At 41.7% G+C, this 24,164-nt stretch overlaps 1 long non-coding RNA gene across 4 annotated transcripts in view; it reads right to left on the bottom strand.

The window, feature by feature from the left end:
- The window catches only part of LOC122237846, a 122,262-nt gene that overhangs the window by 21,410 nt on the left and 76,688 nt on the right, over positions 1-24,164 (bottom strand). For 3 of the 4 annotated variants that reach the window (XR_006216517.1, XR_006216519.1, XR_006216518.1), the window contains one exon: positions 22,781-23,053. The exons of the other annotated variant lie outside the window; for it this stretch is intronic. This is a non-coding gene — a long non-coding RNA (uncharacterized LOC122237846). Of the gene's footprint in view, positions 1-22,780; positions 23,054-24,164 lie in introns of those variants that run through there. 4 annotated transcript variants of the gene reach the window in all.

The raw sequence follows: 24,164 nt of genomic DNA on the forward strand, positions 1-24,164 counted from the left end.
CACTCCATGGCCTGTTTATTCATCCTGGGAGCATCAGGGCTAACCCGGACTAATCATGTTTGTTTTCTGCAGCATCACGGTCTGGTTGGCCCTTTGTCCCCTCAAGTTCCGTCTTCTTTTTGATGTGCTGGGCGTGCTTGGGGCGGGCTGTCAGACTCAGGGCTGCGCTCCCTCCCTGCATTCTCTGCGTCCTTGTGCCGGGCGGAATGACAGGCCTTCATTTGCGCCCTCCGCGTGCCCTTGCGCTCTTTGCCCCTGCCGGGAGTCCTAATGGGAAATGGCCTCAAATCCCTGCATTCAAGTTCATTAAAAGCCCTGCTTCTCTTACAAAATCAAAGCATTCAGTCTCTCATTGATCAGTCTACGGACCAACCAAGCGATTGAGAAAAAAATTCATCTTTGTGCTCAAAGGTTCCCAGTGTTTGGAAATTATTGAACAGGTGGCAGATATTTTCTCTGTTTTCACAAACAGAAGGCAGAGCACCTCCCTAGGGGGGGTGTGTGTGTGTGATACAGATCTGTTAAGTAAGGCCACCCCAGGCCACCTCTGTGGCTGCAGAGAAGCCGGGAAACACACAGACCCCTGATAAGTAAATGATGGGGAACGCTCGCATTTGCCTTCACAGGGACCAGATGGAGTTAGGGAGCACTTGATAAGATCCCTTCTTATCTCTTCTGAACTGGTCACTGACTTCTCATTCCTGCCCCCTCCCCTGTGGGGAGAGACTGCCCAGGGGGTTAACTGAGAACGATCTGAAAGAGGTCCTTTCACCTAGATGGGAAGAGGCTGTTAAAAGAAGTCGATGGAAACACTGGTGTCAGAAAAATCAGGGATGTAGTCCACTCTGGGACACAGGAAATTTTGACCTTGGAAAGTATCCTATTGCTCCCCTAATTATTTCAGGATGTTTTAAAGACTAGCTCCTATCGTGCAGTGTGCTACTAACCGGAGATAATTCACTACCTGTAGCTTTGGCCCTTAACCTGGAAAATCACTTATTCACCTGGTGATCTCCACCACATTTTTTTTTTTTAAAGGACCCCTTGGGAAGTGGATCACACAGGTTTTCTCATTTAATCTCTCCCAATATTATCGTGAGGTGGATACCACTTATCACCATCTTCAAATGCAGCATCTGAGAGAAAAACTTAGCCTTCCTCTTCCGTAAAGCCCATGCTTCTTCCACTACTGCAGAGGCTCCTGTCTTGAATGAGAGGAGAGGATAAGAAACAGCATGACGTCTTATCTTTCCTCTTTAAAATTACTCTGAAGTTGATGTCAGTCTGGTCCCATCTGCGGAACAATGTGCTCTGCTACCCGCATTATTTTCTTCTTCCCCCCCCCCCCCCCCACCCAGAGCCACGGCTCAGAGCTACTCCTAGCTCTAAGAATGCCTCAATTGTATTAATATTACTATTTTCAATCTCATATTTGCACCTTTTTTTTTTTAATGTCTATCTATTTTTGAGAGAAAGAGAGAGGGAGGGGCACAGAGGGAGGAGGACAGAGGATCTATCCGCAGAGCCTAAATACAGGGCTCGAATTCAGGAACCATGAGATCATGACCTGAGCCAAAGTCAGATGCTTAACCGACTGGGCCACCCAGGAGCCCCTCCTATTTGCACCATTTTAATGGACGTTTCCCAGCAGAGCTCGACTCTTAAAATGAACTACGTAGAAAACCTATGGTCCTTTTAAAAATGTACATACCTAAAATAAATATGCAGGGAGCTAATTATATGGCAACTTAAACAATATCGTTTGATGAGATTCACTTAGCAGAAAGTTCCTGGTTCCCTAAACGTTTGTTCTCTCCTTTTTAAAAAAATATTTTTTTTAATGTTTATTTATTTTTGAGAGAGAGACAGAGACAGAGTATGAGTTGGGGAGGGGCAGAGGGTGAGGGAGACACAGAATACAAAGCAGCCTCCGGGCTCTGATCTGTCAGCACAGAGCCTGACGGGGGCTGGAACTCACCAACCGTGTGGTCCTGACCTGAGCCCAAGTCGGAGGCTTAACTGACTGAGCCACCCCGGCACCGCACGTTTGTTCTCTCCTTAATCTCAATCCAGTTTTTGTTAAACACAGGGTTGCAGAGCTGGAGGCCACATTTCACATCATCCACAGCAGCTAGGTTTGGGCACGTGACTAAGTTCTCACTAATGGAACGTGAGCGGAAGTCACACGGACACCTGCTCCAACCCTTCTCCAAAAAGAAATTGCTCGCCCTCCGAGTACGCTCTCCTTCCTCCCTGAAAGCTGGATTGTGGATGCGGCATTGACTCAAAGGCAGGCAAAGGAATGCCCCGTTCTCAATTTGTTGTCCTTAGACCTCTAGGGGTTCCTGAGACATTTTCTGTGGGTCTACGTGGTCAAAACGGTTTCGATGATAATACTAAGATGAAGTCTGCCTCACCCACTGAGTTGACATTGGCCCTGACGGTACAAAAACAGTGGCCGGTGGGGCTTCTAGTGCCTTAGCGTGAATCCAGGTGCTGGTAGGAAGCAGTCCTTGCATTCTTTGCTGCCACACGCAGAAGAAAAATGGTGGTTTGCTTAAAAAAAAAAAAATCACTGATGAAGCTGTCACAATGATCAATATTGTTAAATCTAGAATCTTACGTTCACGGCTGTTTAATAGCATGTGCGAAGAAACGAAAAGTAGGCAGGATACACCTGTGCGTGTTGGAGTAGGGCCGTCTTGAGGCAAAACACCCGTACAACTTTTGAGTTCAAAACTGAATAATTCACTTTCTTTTTTAACGTCGCACCATTTTTACTTGGAAAAAAAAAAAAAAACCGACAGACAAATGCAAACCATGGTTCTTCAGACTTGGGGACTTGGCAGACATTTTCTTGAAAAGGAGTAAAGGAAGCCTGTTGCTTCCAGAAAAACAACGGTGTTTGTTGCCAGAGAGAAGGTTCAAGATTGAAAGAAAAAAATTAGAATTGGAAAAGTTGTATCTGCCATTGTGAACTTGATAGCTTCCCAATGTTTAGAGGATTTTCTAACGAGATTGGTCGTGATATTCATAAATGCTGTTTCATGTTGCATAATAACATGTTCTAGTAGTCAAAAGATATGCAGAATTCAGTGGACCGATACTTTCCAAACGATGAACATACGATATCACAAAATCATGCGTGGAAAGATACCAAAGTGAAAGCTGGAACAGTGGACTTTCACGTGACAGAGTCTGAAAACTACATTGATATTATTTCAGATTCCACGTGGTGGTCAACCTTTAATACAATGGCACTTGTCAAGTTGAGGTGTAGTATTAAATAAGCAGATCCACAATTATTTGAGAAGTCTTTAAAAATACTCCTTCTTTTTACAGTTATACGACTGTGTGAAAATGGATTTTCTTCCTATACTTCAACCAACAGAACACATTACAACAGATTGAGAACAGAAGGAGGTCTGAGAATCCAGCAGGCTTCTGCTAAGCCAGTCGTTGAAGAGATTGGCAAAATGTAAAACGATGTCATTCTTCTCACTAAACTTTAGTTTGAGTTTTGGAAAATACAGTTATTTTTCATGAAATCTATTTTATTTATGTTAAAATGAATGGCTTTCCTGTTTGGGGTAGGCTGAATAATGGCCCTTGAAGACATCCACACCGTAATCGCCGGAACCTGTACATATGTCATTTTATAGAGGACTTTGCAGGAGCGCCTGGGTGGCTCAGTTGGTTAAGCGGCCGATTTCAGCTCAAGTCATGATCTCAAAGTTTGTGAGTTCGAGCCCCGCATCAGGCTCTGTGCTGACAGCTCAGAGCCTGGAGCCTGCCTCAGATTCCGTGTCTCCCTCTCTCTCTGCCCCTGCCTTACTCACACTCTGTCTCTCTCTCTCTCAAAAATAAACAAGTATTAAAAAAATTTATAGCAGACTTGGCAGATGAGATTAAATTAAGGATCTTGAGATTGGGAGACACTGTGGGGTTAGATGATTGGGCACAATGTGATCACTAGAGTATTTACAAGATGAAGACAGGAGAGGCAGGAGCAGGAAAAGGAGATGTGATGAACGAACTGGAGATTGGAGTGATGAGCCTTGAAGACAGAGGAAGAGGCCATCAACCAAGTAATGCAGGAAGTATCTGAAGCTACAAAAGGCACGGGATGGATTCTCCTTTGAAGCTTGCAGAACTAATGCTGCCCAGCCAAGACCTCGATTATAGATACATGACCTCCGGAACTATAAAAAAAAATACCGTTGTATTGTTTTAAGCCCCTACACTGGGGTATTTCTTTTGCAACAGAAACAGGAAACTAATATAATGTTATTTTTAAAAGAATTAAATAAATACTTCAAACATTTCTTCGTTTTCGTTTTGCATATGATACATACTGATAGATACAATACATACAAACAAAAGCTTTTTGGAATCCCGGTAATTTTCAAAAGTGTAAAGCAAGTCTGAGGGCAAAAAGTTTGAGAATCGCTGTCCTAAGAGATGGCAGAGAAAGACAGAAGAAATATGAATCCCTGAATGAATTTATAAGCTCAGCTGTCTGGCCAGGCTGGACTGTCTGCCCACACGTGGACTGCTATTTATATTAAGTGATAAACTATCTTATTTAAACTACTGCATTTGGGGTCTCTGTGTTACAGCAACCCAGCCTGTACCTACACAGCTAATGTTAGCATTATGTTTCCTTCTAAGTGCAGAATCCCCTCTAAAAACCAGTTTGAACTGATTTCATGAAGATTTTAAATTCCTGGCTGATATTTAATAACAAAAAGGCCAAAATAAAATTAGAGACCGTTTTAGAAAAATTTATCCTTTCTCTATTAAACTCTCTAATATGGAGACACTATTTTCCCTGCTTTAGAGAAAAAAAAATCTTTAATATGATTTTCCTAATCCCTAGATTCATTCGGATGAGAACTTCTATCAGCAAATTACTGATATGACCACTTGCTGTTGGCTCTTTTGTTAATTCTTGCGATTCTTTGGGTCTATCCGCAAACTGAAATCATTTTGAGAAATGAAAGTAATGATGCTTATAAGTTTGCCTCTGAAAGTATCTTGATTTTTTTTTTGTCGTTGTTGTTGTTAAATTTATAATCACCTGACGAGATAGGTGGGAAAGATGCTATCACCGCTGGACAAGTGAGGTTGTAATAGGAATGCAGAGAAAGTAACAGACTTGATGCAAATGATAAGTATCTCATGGCAGGGTTAACCAAAAACCAATTTTATGCAGGTGTGCTAAAAGAGCACAGTTTTGTTGATAACATACAATTGGTTATTTTCAGAATATTTGGTAGGTTATTAACCGGCAACTGTTTGAATTAGAAATAACTGGTTTCCAAATAGCTTTTTAAATGTGTAACCTCATCCTATCAAAACTCCATAGGCAGTGAATATAGGTAATAATCATTAAAATGACAATTTAAGCCCAGAAACAAATATTACCACAATACCCTCAATTGTGCTATTTACGTAAGAAAAGACTCAAGGTCCAGAAGCTTTTAGTGAATAATGAGAAGGCGGAAAATTACATCAATAGAGTAAAAATAAGCTAGAAGACTTAAATAGTTAGAAAGACCACCAAGTCTGTATGTATAAAAGGAAGCAGTGAGAGCAGACAAGATGTCACATCACAGAACACAGTCTTTGTGAGAAAAAGCTCAGATATTCAAAACAACAATGTCAGAACAAACTTGCATATATTCACATGGCACATGACATTATGATTATTTTCTGCTGACAGAAATAAATTATATAAATAGGACATCAAAAGGAGTATGTGGCTTTGATCTCATTTTTAATTAATTGCACCCAGAGAATTTTCAGATCACATAAGTGTGGGATAGTAAGTGTTACTTATGTAAATAATTAATAAGCATCTATGATCTATTGGGCTTTTATCTGTCCTTCCAAAGAGGGGAAAGTTATCTACAGTTCAGCCAGTAAGAAATAAACTCATCCTTTAACTCTCTTCTCTAGGCTTATTTCTTTACAGCTTGGAGAAATGTCCTCAGAAGCAAAGCCACTTCTATAATCTTGTTTAGAAGAGGATATTCTAGAGCACGAGCTACAATTAAGAGTTCTTTTTTAAACATACGAGAGGCAAGGAGTTTTGGTTTCGTTTGTTGGCACCAACATCTCTTCTCTCCTTTCCCCTTAAAAATAGAGTCGTAGCTAGTTTGCAATTACCCAGCAAGGGACTTCATTTTCTAAGCCCCCAGCAGTGAGGTGTGTCCATAGGACGTAGCAAAGCAATGCGAATGGAAGTGAGGTCTTTACTTCCAACTAACGTCCCTGAGAGGAAATTTTTGTCCCTCAACAGCTGGTGATGCCCAGAGCCACCTTGAAAGTCACGTGTTAAAGATGGCGAGGCTGTGGACACCTTGGGTCCCTGAAAGACTTCATGGAACAGAACCTCCCTCCGACCAAGAACACTCACCTCAGACTAAGGAGAAAGAGAAATGCACAACTTTGTCACTTAAACCACTTGCTAATACACTGCTGGGTGATTTGCCACTCTGTTCCACCTAGATTGTTTGGTGGGGGGTGGGGGTGGGGGCAGAATAAAAATTGGAGCCATTCTTTATGAGCTCCTCAAATGATCTCCACCTCCAAATCTCTCTCTCAATATACCCCCTCTTTCTAGAGCCTTTCTAGAGTCTTTCATGCAAAATCTTTACCTAATGTCCTTCAGGCACTGGCTGTATGATTTTCTCCCTCTGTCTTGGACAATGTATTCTTTTCTTTGGTCTTTTCCTCAAGGCGCTGAAGTATGCTTGGGTTTTCCATGTATTATGAAGCATTTTCTTATAGTCGTAACTCCATTTCAAGTTACCACCTTATCTTTTTCTGTTCCTTAGCTTTCTCCTCTTTTCTCCCACTAGGTCTTTCTCAAAATTCTTGAAGGAATGGTTAACCCTTCCTGCCCCAGTTTCATAGGACTTGTTTTCCAACCCCATCCTTCTACAAAGACTTCTTTCTTTCCTCACGAAGCATGAATCCAGTTACGTCTTTGTGAGTGTTATTCTTTCTAAAGACTTGCACAGTTCTGATGGATACTATTTTTTTGTTCTTCTTTGATCATTCTTCCGAAATCACGACTTCATCTCATCTCCACCTGGTTCAACAAATGCATGTAACTCCTAAGCCCTGTCCTTTAACCGTCCTTCTCTTTCTGTCTCTTGACTATTCTATCTACCACCATGGATTGTCTCATGGGGGTGAACTCCCATACATGGATGTCTTACCAGCAACTCAAGCTCAACATTCCTCAGAGAGATTATATTTCTCTCATCCAAATTACCTCTTACTCCTGATTTCTACATTTCTGATCATGGTTACTTTGCTTTTCCCACATGCAGGCTGGAAATTTCACAATAAAATTTTAACCGGTCTCTCCCTTTTGCTTCCCAGCATTGAGCTATCTGCTGTGTCTTTAGTCTTGTCTTTTTGTCTCTACCTTTGAAATAATCCTCCTGTCCATTCCTATGTTGACCTTCCTCCCACTAACACTCTAATGCAGGTTCAAACCCTTGTTTTTCCTAGGCTTTTGCAATATCCTCCTCATCTCGAAATCTTTCTTCCTGCAATCCCGTTCATATGCTACTGACATCGTAATTTTCCTATTGTGCAAAACTCAGCATATCATTTTTCGCAATAAAACACCCCTCCAGCAGCTCCCGTTGCTTATTAAATAAAGTGCTTTTGCTGATTTACAAGACCCACTGAAGTCTGATTTTAAGATGCTTTCTCACCCTGTTTTGTACAAGGTGTAATTCATAAGCCAGCCATATGGACCCCTTGATCTCTTCCTGATATGTCCTGCCCTTTCCCACCTCTGTGGCTTCCCTTGTGTAATTCTATTTCCAGGAATGTTGTTGTCCTAGTCTCCATTGGATGAATTCTTACTCCATCTTTAGGTTTAGCTTTAATGCCACCTCTTTCATCAGATGAAACAGTATCCCTGTCCAAACACTATAGCAAATTATCTCAATCACTCTTCTGTCACCCTTCAATGCCATCTGAGTTACTGTCCTTTGGGGCAGGAGAAACAAGACGATATTTGAAGTCTAACGCTGACTCCAGTCATGGCTCTACCACTAGGTGAGCGGGCTATTTTGCCTCCCGAGTCTTCATCTCCCTATCTGCGAAACAGAGATAATAATATCTCTTCTCCCTCAGGGGTTCTCCAAGGATCATATTAGACGATGGGTGTGATAGGAGTTTGGTAAATTATTAAACACTCTATAAACATTACTTGTTATTGGGGCGCCTGGGTGGCTCAGTCGGTTAAGTGTCTGACTTTGGCTCAGGTCGTGATCTCACAGTTCGGGGGGCTCTCGGCTGACAGCGCAGAGCCTGGAGCCTGCTTCCGATTCTGAGTCTCCCTCACGCGCTGTCTCTCTCGTTCTCAAAAATAAATAAAAACACTAAAAAACATTATTTGTCATTATGATTATTTATTATTAGAAACTTATTTCTCCAAATACTTTAAGCTTCTCAGAAGTAGGAATCGTGCGTTGTCTTTTTCTTCTGTCCTAAAATAATTACCAGAGTGAACTTGTGCATAGAATTTGCTTAATAGGTATTTGTTGCACAACAACAAAAACAAACCTAGAATTAAAAGAATAACCAAAAATTAAGATAAAACATTCAAGTGGTCTGCCTACATAATACTATATACCTCATTGTGATGGAACAAAGTTATAAGACATTTCATTTGTTTCTTTGATACTCGTGTTATTGATATTGCTTATGATTCAAAATGTCTGCCCGTTAGTCTACAGAATAAGGAAAAGAAGTAGACACAAGTGAGTTATCTCTCAAATGCTAAAATACCCCCCAATACTTTAGGTACCCACATAGAATGAGTGATTTTCCTCATCTCTAAAGGACACAAAACCCAAAAAACAAAACCCAAAGATTTAACGCAGGTGGAAATGCCACGAATGAACATGCCAATTTCTTTAGAACATTAAATGGATGGTATTCATTATTTCCAGACAAATCTGCGCGAGTGAAATCATCAGGCAAGCATTTGTTGATATCACACAGTGATTTGTATAAATCAAAACAAGAAAATCTCTGTTCAGACAATAAATTCCTCTGGAGGTTGATTAGAATAAGACAATTTTTAAAGAGGATTAGAACATAATTTTCAGCAGGAGGCCAATAACATATAAAAACATAGTCATTAGCATTCTCCAGGGATGAATGAGAGGTAGACAAACCAGAAGAAACAAGGCCTTCTGATCTCTGCTGAGGGGCTTCAAAATTAAGTGCCAGAACCCACCTTATTGGAGACTGAGTGCCTGATGTATAATTGTCTCACCAATAGGTCCCCCCCCCCCAAACAAAACGATGAGTAGATTCATATATCCCCAAATGAGAAAAAAAATGTATTTTGGTCCACACGAGGATACGTTATTACAAGAACCTTAGCATTCTAACTACTTTGTTCTAACAAAAAGAATTGTATTTAACACTGGAAACTCAGGCCGGATGGACGACTGTTGAGGTATAGTCAAGTCTTTCAAATGGCAATAGGAGCCACATTCTCCCACACTTCTCGCACGCCCTCACCCCTCCGCCTTCCTTCCCCGATGGGCAAAAGGTGGTTGAAGGAGACACCCACCCACTGTCCTTGGTGCGCCCATCAGGACGGTTAAACCTCCATAGATGTTCTGGTTCTCTGCAGCAGGCTTGGCGTTCTCTGCCATCTCCTCTGTGAGTTGCCGGTAGGAAGGTCCCTGCATCGCTCCCCTCTGCCGTCCTCTCATTTTATCCTTCAGATCGGCAGCGCCAAACACACAGCCGGAAAAGAGCGGCTGGGCGCTTGCTTTCCTTCGCCAGTGGTTCCAAAAGACGTGACTCCTCGCAACGGAATTGTAAGGTAAAACGTCGCCGCACGTTGACGCGACAGTTGCTGAAGTGGAAGGAGGCTAGAGGAAACCAGGCGAACACGACTCCGCGCTCCACACGGGGCTTTGCAGGCCCAGGCCATCCCTGCGGCACCCGGAGGCGGCTCAGGCTCACGGCACCCACCCCACCCCCAGCTCCCCGGGCGCGTGCCCCCCTGCTGGGGGATTCTGACCTCTCTGTGCAACACCGCCTGTCCCTCCTGTTTCTCCAGGCCCCCGGGCCCCAGAGGTGTGGGTGCACCTGATGTTCGGAGGGCCGGGCCGAGGGATGGCAGTTTCCTCCAGCAACGAACGCTGAGCGAAATTCTCATGTTCCAGGCGCAGTGAATGATGGCGCCAGTGGGTCCTTCCTCTTTCCCTTTTTAGACTCGTTTGAGAACTTCTTTTTTGGGGGTGGGGCGGGTGGCAGGGGCGTGGGGTGGGGGGGAAGGCTTTGTTTCTGTCGTTTGCTCCCGAGCTGGACTTCCTGCATCCCGGATCTCCGACTCGGTGCTCGCTCCTGGTCCGGACCTCCCCTTACACGCTCATTTTGTAGTGTATTAATCTACTCACATATTCAGCGGAACATTATTTCACTTTGTGAAATAATATCGTATTTCATTTTGTCCAGAAGAGTGCTATTGGCATGTTTAGACTCAAAATAACATTATACTTGGAGAAAAATGCATACATATATACACACACACCCCTGAAATGTTTCATATATATTTTTTAATACAAGTTCCTTTATTTTCTGGCTTTGAAGTTAACATATTCCAATACTTGGGGGATCAAAACTGCAACAGGGTCATTTCTGATGTTCTATTTGGAAACTTTTCTCCACTTTACGTTCTGGCTCGGATCTGCAAGTGACTCATTTATTTGTTCAACAAGTGAATGTTTTTCTATAGCCGGGTACCAGCCGGACAAGTACTAGGCACTTACAAGTTTGGGGACAAGGGGGGCCCCTGGGAGAGAGAATGTCTATATCAGCTCTGCTGTGGGGGACTCACAATTTCACAGGCCATAGGAAAGCAAAGAGATGGACACGTAAATAATTAATTGTACCTCAACTCATTAAGTGTTGCAATAAAAGTAGATATAAAGTCCCGAGGCAGTAATTACCACGGAGTGACCAACTGTGGCTCAAGGAAGCAGGAAATGCCTCGAGACGAGCCTAATAATTATGATGCTGCTGCTGTACTTTGTACCATTGTTTGAGATTTATGCCCAATCTAAAACCGTATGACCTATTCTTTCTATTTGCTTGTGGCTCTCCTTGGGGAAGATGGTGAAGGGAAGGAAGTAGAAATTACTTCGGCTACCTTTCTGCCCCAGGATTGTGGCCCTGACTTCTTTTTGTTAACTTCCTGACCATGCTCACTACAGAAGGGGAACTTTATGTCTGGGGAGGCAAGGCCCAGGGCTCAACGTGGGGATCCCGGAATGCCCCCTGTGTGCCAAGTATAGTCCTGGGGAGATGCTCGAGGAAGTGGAGAATACAGCCTGTTCCTCCAGGCAGAAAACATTCCTCTGGTAAATCCTTCTTGCTTCCGTTAGATGCCTGGATGTTTGTGCACTGCCTGTCTCAGGAGACTGACTCAGAGTGACAACAGGTGGGCCTGTATTCTTGCTAGAATTGGAAGCTTGCAAATACACATCATGCATCTTTCACTGGAGTTTCTGTTTCTTTTCTTTCCTTTTTTTTCTTAAAGCATTTCTTGGGCTATGATGTTTCCTGAATTAGTCTTTTCAAAATATTATGCCCATCCAGATAAATCTTACACGAGGCCTAAGGCACTGCAATTCATATGAAGGCAATTTGTCAACTGGTGAATCCTGACTGATTCAATCAATCAGTATTATCTTTTGCTTAAGAGATTCCCCTTTGATGTCAGTATGAACCACGCATATTTAAGGTGATAAGATAGAAATATCATTTTGCAAACAAATTTTAGAAAGACTATTTCTTCTCTTGTCTTTGTGGTGATGAGACTGTGGTCACACATCTGCTAGCCAGGCCCCAGGGCTTTTTGTTCACTTTCTTTGAGGGCTTTCAGAGCAAAGCTCAGGAACAAGGTTTCCGGGAGTTCGCTTCTCAGCAAGGTCAACACCTACCCCGACTTGCTGGGGCTGCGTTCTGAGCTGCGTTTTACCCTACGAAAGATGTAAAGTTTGCCTTCCCATACAAAGGACTAGTGTTTATCACTTTTTTTAAAGTTGGCCTTCCATCTGTCTTTCAATACATTTTCAATCTCTTCCCTCCATCATTCCAAACTGTTTACTTCCCCCCCAAAATAAGAGAAATGCCATTCCTGGCTTGTCTTGTCTAAGCCTGTCCCTTTTCCTACTAACACTACCTCAATTGTTAGGCGAGGTTTGCGTTCGGACATGTCTTTTTTGAGTCACAGGCCGCAGGGTTTAACGTGGGGAGATCATTGCTATAGCTGCTCAGGAAATGAAGAACATTAGTGAAATTCCTTTCATTAAAAAGAGCAAATAAAAACGAGATAGCATATCATTTGCAGTTAATTATCTGAATACAGAGATTCGTCACTTATTAACGCCAAACAGAAGTCCTTTCAAAAAACTACAGTCCCAATGCACCTATATTTTATTTACTTTGGCTCATGCGTGACCACTAAAGAGAGAATACGTCAACTGGCAACCTGCTGATTTATTTTGCATTATCTTGGTAATTTTGAGCCATTGGATCAAAATATTCTTTACATATTTTGAAAGTTTTTAAAGTAGACTTAGCATCAAAATACCAGAAAACCCTGTATCTGTTTCTCTTCTCCGTAGTCCGTCTCTTTGTTATTTGTCTGCTGTTTCAGTGATGTTCCAAAGGAGGTGCAATGAGCATTTAATTTCTTGTCTCAGACGTTCAGGACTAACTCTATGATAATTAATTTTGGTCTTTTCTTCTCTTAATTAAAGTAACCTGCTAAGTAACATCCTCCAGAAGATACTAGCTTATTATTTTTACCCTCTCCTCTCTCTACTCGCGGTGATACACATGAAACCTGGTGATAGATGAAGTCGCTATTTGGCCGTCAGGCATCGCCCTTTCCATGGACGGTACACGAGGTTGGTATTTCCATGGATGGTGCGCCACAAAGAGGGAATTTCCTTTCCCCCACCAACTCTGAATCACTGTCCTATAGCAGTTTTTAATGTCGTCGTAGAGCGGTCTTGCAGTTAGTGAAAATGGTATCACTCCTCTGCAAACTTGCAAATGTTTCAAATGTAAAGGAGGTGAAAACTTACACTTCGATCCCTGCAGAGCTGTTTCGTGTGAAAGAAAGGAGATCTCTCTGTTTATGGTCAACACGGATACTGGTACAGAAGCACTTCCTAAGATTCCAGACCGTGTTTAGACCAGCCCCTTCTCATTGTCTCCAATTTGCTTCCTTTTTCCCATGAACTTTTTAAAAAAAATTTTTTTTAACGTTTATTTATTTTTGAGACAGAGAGAGACAGATCATGAATGTGGGAGGGGCAGAGAGAGAGGGAGACACAGAATCGGAAGCAGGCTCCAGGCTCTGAGCTATCAGCCCAGAGCCCGACGCGGGGCTCGAACTCACAGACCGTGAGATCATGACCTGAGCTGAAGTCAGATGCTTAACCGACTGAGCCACCCAGGCGCCCCTCCCATGAACTTTTATCTGGGGTCTTGTCCTATTCTCCCAAGGTCCAGGTAAGCATATTATGAGTAGATTACCTGATAAACTAACTTCATCATTAATATTAATGTTTCAGCTTATTTCCCTAACTATACAATGCCTGCCTTTTAACCTACGTTTCAGGGTTTCAAATCAGAGGAATGATCAATAAGAGATATTAGACCCTCCTATCTAGACATTTGTATTTAAATATTCACAGAACTTTTAAAACTTTAAGCCTTTAAAAAGGAACAAGTGACTTAGTGTTGGAAGAAACTCCTTCCCACTGCTCCTAGGGACTGCCGCACCCTCCTTTCATTCACTTATTCATCCCAGCTCTTTTGTTTCTACTTCGTGTCTAGTACAGGATGAGACATATAGCAACGGATAAGGCAGTAAGCTTAAAAAAGTGCGGGTTCCCACCCGAATATGTCAGAGCCCACAGATATCATTAGGTACTCAAGTTCCTTTTACCTTCCTGTTCCATCATCATAATGTGAGTTTTTTTCCTCATGATTCTAAAAAGTTGGTTTGTTTTACATCTAGACATCACTCATGGGTCAAGCAGAGGGAAGGGAGAGGGAAAGACAAAGGCAGAGTGCAAAAGGCAAAGGTGCATGCCAAGTGAGTCTTTCTCTTTAAAATATTCTTGTAAGCCCCCCTAGGACACTTCCAGTGAGCTCTTATTGGCCAGAGCTGGGTCACATGACCTCTCCTGCACAGAAGGTGAGCGTTTTGGCTGGTCACCTTGTGGCATGAACACCACCCAGGTTGTTATTGTGAAAGATGAGGAGAGTCAATTTGGCATAGGAAAGCAGCCAGGCTGTCTCAGGGATCTAACCGGCTTGAGAGCTGGGGAAGGCCAGTCTTCAGAAGTCATATTATTGGGGTGCCTGGGTGGCTCAGTCGGTTAAGCGGCCGGCTTCAGCTCAGGTCACGATCTCACAGTTTGTGGGTTCAAACCCCCATCAGGCTCTGAGCTGTTAACTCAGAGCCTGGAGCCTGCTTGGGAATCTGTGTCTCCCTCTCTACCCCTCCCTTACTTGTGTCCCCCCTCCCCACCCCCCCCCAAATATAAATAAATAAAGATTAAAAAAGAAAAAGTCATATTATCACAAGTACCATGAAGAAGTGGCCAGGCCAAAGCAAGGGTGGAGTTCAAGCTGAAAGAACAATCTGGAATGAAGGTAAGTACTGAGATGGCTTGGAGCTTTGTATCTCAAATTGCATAAAGAAAAACAAGTTAAAGATAATGCCCGTGGCAAGAGAGGAGCATAACGGTCTATTAAGGCTAGAAGGATAAAGCAGCAGCATTAGAACTTTTAGATTTGAATCCATGAACACAGAAAAGTACTGACATAGTCCAGAGAAGAATTGGCTTCATGAGTTTTGCATTTTAGAACGCGTTGGATTTTTCCAATTGGGACTAATGAGGACAGACGGGAATATGAAACACCATTTTTCCTCAACAGAGGAAAGAGCCGTTAGCCTGGACGAGGCTAGACGCAGGGGAATGGAGAGTGGTAGAATCCTTTAGGACAACAGGATTTGGTGACTGTCTCAATGTGCGGTGTGGCAGGGAGAGGGGACTCGTGTGAAAGAATAAAGAGCCCAGGGCAATGCCCAGGTTGCCGACCGAGGGACAGAGTGATGGCGTCCTGTGCCCAGCTGGGGAACGCAGCCTCTGGGGGACGGTAAACAGTGATGAGTTCCTTCTTAGATGCTGGTGCTTGAAGTGCCTGCAGGATATTCAGGGGGAGTTGTTTAATGTGAACTTGGATGTTAGATCTAGAACTCCCCACTCAGGGTAGAATATTGTGGATGTAAAGATCATAGCCGAAGCCACAGGAATGGATGAGATTGCCCTGGAAGAGTAGGTAGAGTGAGAAGCCCAAGACAGGACCTGTGTTTGGACGGAGGAAACGTTCAAGAAGGTGGCTGGAGGGACGGCGGTAAGTAGAGAAGGCAACTCCAAAGGGAGGGCAGAGGTGCGAGAGAGAATTTCCAAATGGATAATGTAACAGCATCTTGTTCTGTCGCTGTAGGAGTTTCATGAATAGTAGGCACTACCGACCTGCCGAGTAGAGAAGTCTGCCACACCCAGGCAAAGTCGGGCAGCATTCAGGCCAACGCACTTTGTGCCCAGCCAAGGAGAACATTAAATACCAAAAGTGCATCTACATTATCTCCGGTTTCCATCACTGAGGAGACGGGCAGGTCCTCGGGAAAGCTATGAAGTCGCAGAGTGAAGATCGGGTCAGATGCCTTTGGTCTGCCCTTCCTGTTTCCTTTCCTCCCGTGGCCTCCCTGCTCCTATTCCAGCTCCAGTGTTGTGTTTAGCTACAGAAATTTCTCTCAGTTGAAATAAGACAGGCTCTAACTGTAGTTATTTACTCTTTGCAGAAAATGTGTTTATGCCAAAGTGTCATTTTCTAGGCTTTAAAGAAACCTTACATTCTAATTGAACAGTAAGATTCATATTCTTTTAAATTTGTAAATGAGAACTGCAGGTTATTGGGACAGTGGAGGCTTAGAAAACAATCTTTCAAAGAACGCTCAGGGGGTTGGGTAAGAACATTTGATAAATGTCCCTCTCTAGACTCCCCCACTTGCCTAAAGAGAGCGATCTGTGGATACAGGTGCTGGGGGTCTAATGCTAAAGGCTCGGGACCTGTCTGCCAGCTTTGGCTGTATTTGAAAGCTATGCCTATCGACTGTCCCCTCCTTGCTTCCCCACTCTGGTCTTCACACCCTACCTCCATCCCGCTGCCTCAAGAGTCCCAGATGCCAGGAGAACATGCTCTTGAGGTCCTTCTCCTCTTTCTGCCCTGTTGGCCCTTGGCCAGGATTTCTCACTCCCCAGGCCAGGAGACTGGACTAGTGCCCAAAGGGTGCCTCAGCTGTGTGTGAGAGGGATGGACATTGGATGGGAACTTACAGCCCTTTCTAAAACACAAGGGATCTCAGACTGGGGCATTTAGGTATGACACCTTACTGTGGAGATTTGTAATTTCCGTTATTGAGAAATCACATCGGAAGATTTTGTCTGTTTCCGTGTGGATAACTTGTGTGCGTATGTGTGCGAGTGGGGAAAATGGGAGCTAGGATAGAGTGGATGGGACTGGTTGGTGCCAGGGCCACCATGTTCAATCACAAATACATGGTATCAGATTTTACATAGTAGACTCAGATTTTGGATATTGGAATATGGGGGGAAACACCTAAAACTCCAGCCTGCATTAAAGTAAATTTTAATTTTGTCATTAATGTGAACCCTTTTTATGCCTAATAATTATATAATAGGTAGGCATAGCCTACTGTATAGACAAAGATACATATGCATATTTGACATATATAAATTGAATGTACACAGATACATAAATCTTTGACCAATTAAGAAATTCCACATCAGTTGAAACAGCTACCCCTTTCTCTTTAGTTCATCAGCAATTTCCTTGAGCCACTGTCATGTTTAAACATCTTAAACTTTTATGGCATTATGTATGGAAGGTTCCAAAGCAAAGGTCTACCATAGAGTCTGGGTTACTAAAATGCTGCTCTTACTTTTTTAAAAACTGAATTGCTTGAAAAAGTGATATACAAGTTAAAAATGGATTATCAAGTTTTTCATTGTCACCTCACACAACCTAAGTGAGAAACGACTCACAACGTCAAAAGGATGCAGAGGGAACTCGTTCTGTTCTACAGAATGGTTGCCATTGAGTGGACCATGTTGACCTTTTGAAAGCCAATCTTTCAACTGCATTCATCTGTGACGATAAATTTAAGGCTTATACCAACAAAGAGAGTGGAGAGAGAAAAATGAGACCCTTTGCTAGAGCTAGGCTCTGGGCAGCTGTTATTTTTTCTTAGGGGTGTAAGAGTTTATAAGCAAGTGCCCCTTAAGGAATGGAATGCTTATAGGTACATTCTTTACAGATGAAACGCCTAAGGAAAAACGTACTGAATACAATCCTGGAAATATACATATACAGAAGCAGATGAGGACACAAATGGTCGTATTTAAAATGATCTAATACATTTTCACAAGCCAGCAAAATGCAAAATAACCCTGCATTCTTCCCTTTTCCTTTAAAAAGTCATTTCTTTCTATGTTTGTCTTTTCAAATAATGCATGAGAGGTCCCGACCTTGAATCTCTCAACTTGAGAAGATCTGCAATTGCTCTCCTGGGTGGGCGAGCGTTCTTCCATCCCCATGGGGACCGGAACCAAAACTTCAGCCTGTTTAACCTCTGGGTGCTTTTAGAATGTACAGATTTCCAACCCCCTGTCCAGGATTCTGATTTAGCAGGCCTGAGATGAACATGGGAATCTGTATGTTTAACAAACAAACCAGTGAATTTTAATACAGGGGGTTTAGGGAATCACACCAAGTAAATACTGCCCCGGGGCTAATCTTGTTATTAATTAGTTATTGTCAGCTAAAAGCATTTCTTCACTAGAGATGAGAAACAAAACCCAAACTTAAAGCTTCAGGGAAAGTCTCAAATTGACAATTATTTTCTAAAGTGTGTTTTTCACCCTAAACTTCAAGACCATTATTCCAGATAGCATTATTCTGGTACAATAATCAGAATTTTAAATTCTTTATTTCACTTCGAAAGTATTCCAGAAAGGCTATTTACCAGCAAGTAAGACCTGGAGTTACTATCATCTCACTTTCTATCTTTTTGTTCTAGCTCCAAACCCAACACATACGAGGGATATTCAGAATTATGATTCTGAAATTCCACGGTGTCCTGGCAGCTAAATCATTGTGGGTGCCCTTAATTATTTACTAAGGCTGAATTCCTAAAAGTGGAATTTCTGGCTCAGAAGCTAATGTTTAACCTACAGGCTTTGTGTATATTGCCAAATTACAATCTTAAGAAGTGATAATCATAATGGAACCAAACACAGGAATGCTTATGGCGTGCTAGGCACTGTATTTTAATCTGCATTATGACATTAAAATTTGATTTTATCATTATACCCATTTTAAAGATGGTAAAAAAAAAAAAAAAAAAAGGCGGGGGGTGGGGGGCTAAAGGACTTAAAAAATGGCCAATTTCACATGTCCGGGAAGTAAGAAAACCAGAACTGAGACGAAGGTCTTCCTGACTCCAAACTCCTGTCACTAACCACTAGCCAATGCTGCCTTTTGAAAGCCTGTATTAATGGACACTCTCATCTGAAGTGTATGAGAATTCCTGTGTCCCTGTACCCTACCCAATCCTGGATATTGCTTTTCTTTTTCTTTTTTTCCTTTTTTAAGTTTATTTATTTTGAGAGACAGAGAGAGTGGAGGAGGGGCAAAGAGAGAGGGAGAGAGAGAATCCCAGGCAGGCTCTGTGCTGTCAGCGTGCAGAGCTCGACGCGAGGCTTGAACTCACGAACCGTGAGATCGTGACCGAAGCCGAAATCAAGAGTCAGACACAACCAGCTGAGACACCCAGGCACCCCAAGTACTTTTCTTTTTAAGTTGCCAGTTCAGTGGGAACAATCATTGGTTTAAGGAAGGACTATTCTTTTGCCGGTAGTTCTAGAATTCAAGTTAGGCCCGTACACAGAGACTGATTCCTTCCCCAAAGGCGTCCTACTGTGTAGCTGCTCAAGGAGGCCAGATCACAGATTTTATACACTTGCTGGTAAAACGGTTCTCAGACGCTTTCTAATGCCACGTTTATAGCTGAACAAGGTGCCATGGCGAAGCTAGGAGTGATGCTGAAGTGCCTGTCGCTGATTATGTGATGTCTTTTTGTTTTGTTTTGTTTTAATTTTTTTTATTTTTTATTTATTTATTTATTTTAATATATGAAACGGAATGGGAAAAGATATTTGCAAATGACATATCGGACAAAGGGCTAGTATCCAAAATCTATAAAGAGCTCACCAAACTCCACACCCGAAAAACAAATAACCCAGTGAAGAAATGGGCAGATTATGTGATTTCAATTGGAAATTTTTAATTGGTTTTACTAGAATCTATTTATGTATGACTTCTGAGCTCAATTTCTTCTCACATGGATTTTATATTGTTTTGAATCTTCAAATACATAATAAACAGGACAGTTAAAAAATTTTTTAATGTTTATTCATCTCTGAGAGAGAGAAAGAGAGAGACAGAGCTAGAGTCAGGGAAGGGCAGAGAGAGAGGGACACAGGATCTGAAACAGGCTCCAGGCTCTGAGCCGTCAGCACAGAGCCTGACGAGGGGCTCACACTCATGAACCAAAAAATCATGACCTGAGCCGAAGTCGGATGCTTAACTGATTGAGCCACCCAGGTGCCCTTACACAGGACAATTTAAAAGAAAACAAAAGAGGGGCGCCTGGGTGGCTCAGTCGGTCAAGCATCCGACTTCGGTTCAGGTCATGATCTCACAGTTCATGGGTTCGAGCCCCACATCAGGCTCTGTGCTGGCAGCTCAGAGCCTGAAGCCTGCTTCCGATCCTGTGTCTCCCTCTCTCTCTGCCCCTCCCTGGCTCATGCTCTCTCTCTGTCTCTCAAAGGTAATAAATATTAAAGAAAAAAGAAAAAAGGGGAAAAAAAGAAAAAAACAGAGTTGGTCACTTAATCTACTGAGCTGCCCAGTGCCCCTGAAACCTGTCTTAATATGGGGCCATTCGTGCTTCAAAACATATTAATTCTTGAAGCTTTTAAGTGTACCTAAATGGTGAAAATCGATGGCTTCTTCTCTAATCACAAGTTCATAACTTCTGCATGGAATCCACCCTCCAAAAAAGGCTTTGCCATGAAGAGCTGTTCTTTGAGTACAATATAACTGAAATCTATTATATTAGCAGAGGTCTAAGGTTATTTATATTTTTGCAAATAAATATAAAAAAATATTTATATTTTTGCAAATAAATTTATTAACACAGTCAGAAATTAGAGTGCTGGCCATCATCATTTTAGCTACTTTCCAAAGAGGTTTATCCACAACTATTTTGAAGAATCAGGCATCTATTCCTTAAAATATAATGTTGGCAACTTTTGACCCAGGATTTCTACTTTTGGATATTCATGCTAAAAAAAAGTATTCAAAATGTAGGCAAAAATTTTGATCTTTAGTAGTGCTATATGGAACGTGAGACATTACGAGCCCTGAATGCCTGATTGTATGGAAACATTTTAATATGGTACCCTGGAGTATTTAGCTATTGATTATGGTTCACGGAATACTCAGAATATAAGCTCCTTGAGGAAGGTAATTTTGTGTGTTTTGTTCTTTCCCATATCCCCAGTATCAGAAGTTCTCATTATGCTTTTATGTGCACTCAATAAATATTTGTGGGATGAATGTGTATTTAGTCATTTATTAACTAAGTTTTACTCAGCTAACCTTAAGCAAGTACCTGGCATTGTTCTAAGTACTTTAGACATTAACTCTTTTAATTCTCACAACACCATGAGGTGGTTACAAGTATTGTCTTTATTTTACAAATAAGCTAGATAGAGAAAGAGCTCAGTGTTTTAGCTGGCACTTGACTGAACTCATGCAAATTGTTTCCACTGTCCATGTTCTTAACAATTATTGCCTGGTTTGATAATATATATAAAATGGTAGCTTGAAAGAATGGATTCTAATCTTTACATTTGGCTTGTTGGGTGCACTGTAAAATAGTCATCCTCTCTCCCTCTCTCTCTGCCCCTACCCCACTCACACGCTCTCTCAAAAATAAGGAAAACATTCATTAAAAAAAAAAAAAATAGTCCTCCTTATCAGAACAAATGAGAAGTTTCCTTCTCTATGTCCAACTATGGTTTATCATGAAGGACCAGCATATGGTTTTAAAGAGCTGAGTTGATTGGCCAAAAACTGTTTGAAATTAAGTCTAGTTAATTTATCAAGTCATGTTCATGCCCTGATTTTATATACTTGTATCTATCAATAAACACTGTGATACTGGAAAAAAAGAAAAACAGAAAAAAAAAAAGCTGGGTTGATTAGCTGAAACTGTTTGAAATAATATGTTAATGTAATCTATTTACACAGTTCCTCTTTCACAATGACCTGGATGTAAAAACAAAGTTACTAGAGCAGAAAGAAAACAGAGTTTTGCTGACTCCCTAGCCTTCCTCCATGGAGATCCCAAGCAGCTTAAATTCTAGCCCCAAGGAATTTTGAGATCACTTTGGGGATGCTTTGTGGAGAAATACCACGAGTGGCTTTAATTTTTCTTTCTGGATGGACCTTTCCCTTTGTTGTGATTAATTCTGCTAAGGGGATATGCCTGAGGGCCCTAAGGGGCCTCATGGAACTCTCCTGGATTTCCTGGCACTGGTAGGTCCAGCTGTCTCCCTCAGTTCACTGAGTTCTTGCTTCTGATGCTCAAAGTTGAGCAACATTTTTGCAGAAATGATAAGACGGTTAGCCTAGTAGTGCTTTTGTTCTTGGTGGGATTGTAATATATGGCTCTTTTGGGTCTTCTTCCCGGTTTTAATTCAGCTCCTTTTCCTAGAACTTAAGCATAGTGGACACATACTCAAGAACATGTCAGTGACAGAAACGATCTTGTGCTCAGAATCGCCTCTGCAAGGCACTCTGCCGTCCTTTCACTAAACGTGTGTATCTTGAGTAAAGCCTCCCTCGAGATAGATATATTTCAAGGAACCTTCCCACCTGTCATTTAAACAGAGTCTTGCCAGGTTGACCTGACTCGTCTTCCAGATATGCCCAGACATGTCAGATCCTAGGTTTAACACAACCTAGAGTCAAACTGGATTTCATACTACACGAAGATAAAAAAAAAAAAATGACTGCATTTTGCAGATGTTCTTGATTATTCTTGGTGGTGTCCCATTCGACTTGGAATAGAGGTGAAGTTTGTCCTTCAGAAAATTAAACCGTAAGATCAGTTCCTTAACTGATCATCTCAGATCACAAGGAGAAGGAAGAATGACTTGTGGGTCTGTAAGACTGTAACTGGGTTGAGCGTGTTAGCATATCCAAGGGAAGAATCGCAAGGATATGATCAAGAGAGGTTGGGCAATATTGGAAGCCTGGAAAAATGGAATTTAAACAAGCAAGGTGTGGCAGAGCCAGGCGACCACTCTCAAAGGAAGAAGCAGCTTTGGCCAACAGGCTTCAATTCTTTCTATCCTAGTAGTAAGGACATTCCTAATAAGAACGGGCTGCAAGATCTCCTTCTGCACGGACTATTCAAATTCCATCGGCAACACCATCCTACTTGAGAATGATGAATCAGATTATCATGCCTAATGCCATGAAATATTTAATTCAGTTCTTTTCCCTTGTTCTAATTCATGTACTTTAATATTACAACTTTTCCTAATGCTACTACTGCTGGTTCTTTTGAATGCTTAATATGTGATAGCATTCAAATACATTTTCTCATTGAATCTGCTGATTAACCACATGAGGCAGGTGAGGACCATTGTCCTAATGATTTGGGTGAAGAGACAGGTTTAAAGATGTGAGTCTCGATTTGTCCGACTAAATTCAGTCTTCAGCCTGAGATTTGACTTCAACGGGTGTCTGTCTGTAGGAAAATAAGGGAGGACCAATGAGTCATTAATTGGTCTTACACCATAACTAAATTCTCTTTTGAGGGCTAAGTGAATTCTAAGCATGAAGTATGGAACACCATACGTTCATTGGGGCTAAATAGTTGCCTGCGCTTTTAAAGCATAAGATTTTATCTCCTTTTAGTGAAATTGGGTTTTTTTAGTCACAAGTTTTGCTTCTCGGATGTTATTTATTGTTTTAATAATGGCAGAAAAGTGTATAGAGTATAAAATAATCAAAAACTGATTTACTATTGAAATTGGACCAATGTATCTAGGATTTATTGTTTTCACCACCGAAAGTCCACATTTTTCTATTCTTTGGCTTATGGTTCCTTTCTGTCTCCACACACTTCATGATTATTTTGCTTTTAGTTCCTGTACAAGGTTAAAATTGATTTTTCAGAACTTCCAATAACAATTTATAAAGGATATAACTCCAAAGGTGGCATTTCCAGCTGAAGTGCTTAGCTTATATCTGTTAATTTAATATCACAAACTCCTTTCTTTAGCACAATAATTTATTTCTTAACAGAGGATGTGTGAAGGACAAAAAGTGGGCTAAGTTAAATGGTACTATTTCTGCCAAAGTGTTCTCGAGACATTGACATTATATATGGAATGTAATAGCCACTATCATTAACTCAGAAAGGCTTTGATGTGAAGGCAGATCTCTCACTAACACACATTTAACATTTATACCACGATCATTCTCCAAAATTCAGATTTATTGAGTTAGATATCAACAATTTACTAACAACGGTTTTTAGATTTGCTCTTTCGTATGCAATATGTGACTACGTGTGCATGACCTGTAAATTATTAGTGTCTCTTTGGTCATATTATTCTTTGAGGTCATTGGGGTGTGTTCACTGTCCTTATGTTAACATCTTGAAAGGCTCCATATACACCATACTACTTTTCTAAACCTGTACGTTGCTAAACACTGGCAGAGCTGGAAGGAGAGCCGGAAACTTAAAAGTTAGAAAAACACCATGCAAGAAGAGGCTTATCTATGTAGTCCCAATGTTTTTCAATCATGCCATAGCCTCAACATTTTTTTTTCCTTTTGGCATGTTGCTTTTT

The sequence above is a fragment of the Panthera tigris genome, chromosome B1, assembly GCF_018350195.1.
Source record: "Panthera tigris isolate Pti1 chromosome B1, P.tigris_Pti1_mat1.1, whole genome shotgun sequence".
Taxonomy (NCBI): domain Eukaryota; kingdom Metazoa; phylum Chordata; class Mammalia; order Carnivora; family Felidae; genus Panthera; species Panthera tigris.